Genomic DNA, 3,453 nt, shown 5'->3' on the forward strand with positions numbered 1-3,453 from the left:
TTGATAGTAAAAGATGAAAAGGAATTACTATGCAAATTCAAACCAAAGGAGCTGGTATAGCTATATTAATAACAGAAAAACATAGAAGTTAAGGCATAAATAATTAGTAGCCAAAAATTTTAGTCACTCCAATGATAAAAATCAATAACCATGACTACATAAGCGTTCTAAGAGACCATTCACATAATAATTTACCCTCAAGACAGAGAAAGCAAAAGACAGAGTACTAGATATTTTACTTGACACTTTTTTTGGTAATTAATAGAAAAAATTGGCTAACTTTAAATAAGAGTCATAGAAGATTTAACAAATTTTGAAACTTAACCTGATATCTATATAGAGAAGTCTGAACTCAGAAACTGGAGAATTTAATCTTTCCAAGCACAAGAACATTTATAAAATTGATTGTGTACAAGGACTTCAAGCATATATGACCCCTATCTGCATTCTGATTGCAATGCACTAAGCTAGAAATGAAAAGATTTAACATAAAAGTCCCCATGTTTTTGAAAATTAATGTCTTCCACTTAAATGGCCTTTGGGTAGAAATATATATATATATATAATAGTGGAAATTAGAAAACATTTATAACACTCAAAACCTTTGGGATAGAACTAAAGTGATGCTAAGAAGGATATGCAAAAGCTTAAATGCATATATCTTAAAAGAAAAAATGATGAAAATTAATGAGGCAATTTGGCTTAAAATAATTTTTTAAAACTCAAAATGAGTCCAATTTAATTAAATAAAACATCAACATAAAATGAAGAGGAGTAGATCAATAAAATTAAAGTTGGACTTTTGAAAGACTAATGCATTGACAAATCTCTGGCAAGACTGAGGACAGAAAGAGGGAAAGGAAGAGAAGGTATGTTCCCACACTCATAAACACACCAAAATGAGAAAGAATTACTAATTACATAAACTAAAGAAGATAAAGAATAGTGAGAAAAATTTAGGGACAACTCAGGTGAAAAACAATTGAACTTGGTGCAAGGAAAAAATAGAACATCTTAATTGTTTCATAATAAAGACTGAGTAAAGAGGCAAATTTTTCTAAAAAAAATTCAAACCTAGGAGGCTTTATTTAGCAAGTGTTAACAAAAATTTCATACTACACATTCTATTCTAAAGCACAGATTGAGGAAATCTCCACAGTTCACTTGAGGAAGATAGCATAGACCTAATATTAAACTGGGAAAAGAAGGAGCCAAGAAAAAAATAATTATATTTTAGTATAAATAATTATACTATACACAGTGGAAATAATTATATTTTAGGTCAAATAAGATTGTAATAGTAGAAAACACTTGTTAGAAAAAATATATAAATGTAGGAAAATGAAAATTCATCATATGCCAACTTTGTGTGTGTGTATGAATTACTTGTTTAAGTCTTTGGTTCATGTCTTCTGAACATCTGGGTGAAGACAACTCGAAAAATGTGGTTTTTCTCACCCATAAGCATCCCCTCTGCCCTGGCCATGGCCTTCATGGGGCCAAAGGGAAACACCGCGGCCCAGATGTCCCAGGGACTTTCTCTAAGCAAAAGCAGCGGCGGAGGTGAAGACGTCCACCAGGGTTTCCAGAACCTTCTCACCGAAGTTAACAGGACCGGCACACAGTACTTGCTCTGAACCGTCAACAGGCTCTTTGGAGAGAAGGCTTATGGTTTCCTCCCATCTTTCAAAGATTCCTGCAGCAAATTCTACCAAGCAGAGATGGAAGAGCTGGACTTTATCAGCGCTGTGGAGGAATCCAGGAAACACATAAACACCTGGGTAGCCCAAAGGACAGAAGGAAAAATTACAGACCTGCTGTCGCCAAATTCAGTGGACCCCATGACTTGTCTGGTTCTAGTGAATGCCATCTACTTCAAAGGAAACTGGGAGAATCAGTTTAACAAACAGCACACCAAGGAAAGGCTATTCAAAGTCAGCAAGAATGTGGAGAAGCCTGTGCAAATTATGTTCAAGAAATCCACCTTTAAAATGACCTACATCAGAGAGATATTCACGAAGATTCTGGTGCTTCCTTACGTTGGTTCGGCAGGGAGCTCAATATGATCATCATGCTTCCCGATGAAAACACCGATTTGAAAATGGTGGAAAAGGAACTTGCTTATGAGAAATTCATCGAGTGGACGAGGCCGGACCTGATGGAGGAGGAGGAGGTGGAGGTGTCCCTGGCCAGTTTTAAGCTGGGGGAGAGCTACGACATGGAGAGCGTCCTCCGCACCCTGGGCGTGACCGACGCCTTCGAGGACACCAGGGCGGATTTCTCTGCGATATCGGCCCGGAGGGACCTGCGCCTGTCCCGGGTCGCGCACAAGACCTTTGTGGAGGTCGATGAGGAGGGCACGGAGGCGGCCGCGGCCACCGGCGCAGTCCTGATGCTGCGCTGCGCCAGAATCACCCCCAGGTTCTGTGCCGACCACCCTTTCCTCATCTTTATCCAGCACAGCAAGACCAGCGGGCTTCTGTTCTGCGGCCAGCTCAGCTCCCTGTGAGGAGGCGGTGGCTGCAGGCAGCCCTGCTGGGTCCTATGGCCCTCTTTCCCCGGTACTCCGTGACGTGGCTGCGACCCAAATTGGCCTTGGCGACAGTCCAGAAATAAAGGGTCTGATCGAGAAAACATAAAAATAAATAAATAAATTCACTATTCTGGTGAAATAGTGGTTATCTATTTCAGATATATTTTGCAGATACCTTCTCCACTCTTGGCTTTTCATAGTCTTAATGGTGTTCTTAATTAAAGAGAAGTTCTTAATTTTGATGTAGTTTGATAAAGTAATTTGGTTTTCTCTAATGTGTAATTCTGTAGTTTCTTTTATGATTGTCCTACTTAAGGAACCATCTCCTAGTCTAAGTTTATTAAGATAATTGTCTAAAAGCTTCATAATTTTTATTTTATATTCAGAATAATTTTTACCTATCATATTTAAACCTACTACACATCTGGAATTTTTATGCTGTATGAAGAGAGGTATGGATGCTCAAGATCAATACTTGTTTCTATATGGACAAGCACCCATTCCTGAAAAGTGTACCCTTACCTTGCAGCAAAAGTTTCATATTTATTATAATTAGGTGAATGCTTATGTGCCAGTCTGTTTTCTCTATTATTTTCACTCTTTTGTATTAATACATCATTTTCTTAAACTAAAATACACAGATAATGTGTGATCATATTCAACATTCTCTTGGTTATTTTGTTCCATTTCATTACCATATAGATACTGAAGCAGTTTTCTTTTTTCCAGCTTTATTGAGGTTTAATTGACAAAAATTATATGTACATTGTACAACTTGATGTTTTGATATAGGTATACCTTGTGAAATAATCACCACAAACAAGTAAATTATATCCATCACTTCACATAGTTACTATTTTGTTTTTTCAAAAATTATAATTGAGATATAATTAACATATGACTTACCAGTTTCAGATGTA

At 37.2% G+C, this 3,453-nt stretch overlaps 1 pseudogene; it reads left to right on the forward strand.

The window, feature by feature from the left end:
* Nucleotides 1–1,405: 1,405 nt before the first annotated feature.
* Nucleotides 1,406–2,509, forward strand: LOC102981045 (serpin B6-like; annotated as a pseudogene).
* Nucleotides 2,510–3,453: the final 944 nt, after the last annotated feature.

Source organism: Physeter macrocephalus, chromosome 12 (assembly GCF_002837175.3).
Source record: "Physeter macrocephalus isolate SW-GA chromosome 12, ASM283717v5, whole genome shotgun sequence".
In the NCBI taxonomy this organism is placed as follows: domain Eukaryota; kingdom Metazoa; phylum Chordata; class Mammalia; order Artiodactyla; family Physeteridae; genus Physeter; species Physeter macrocephalus.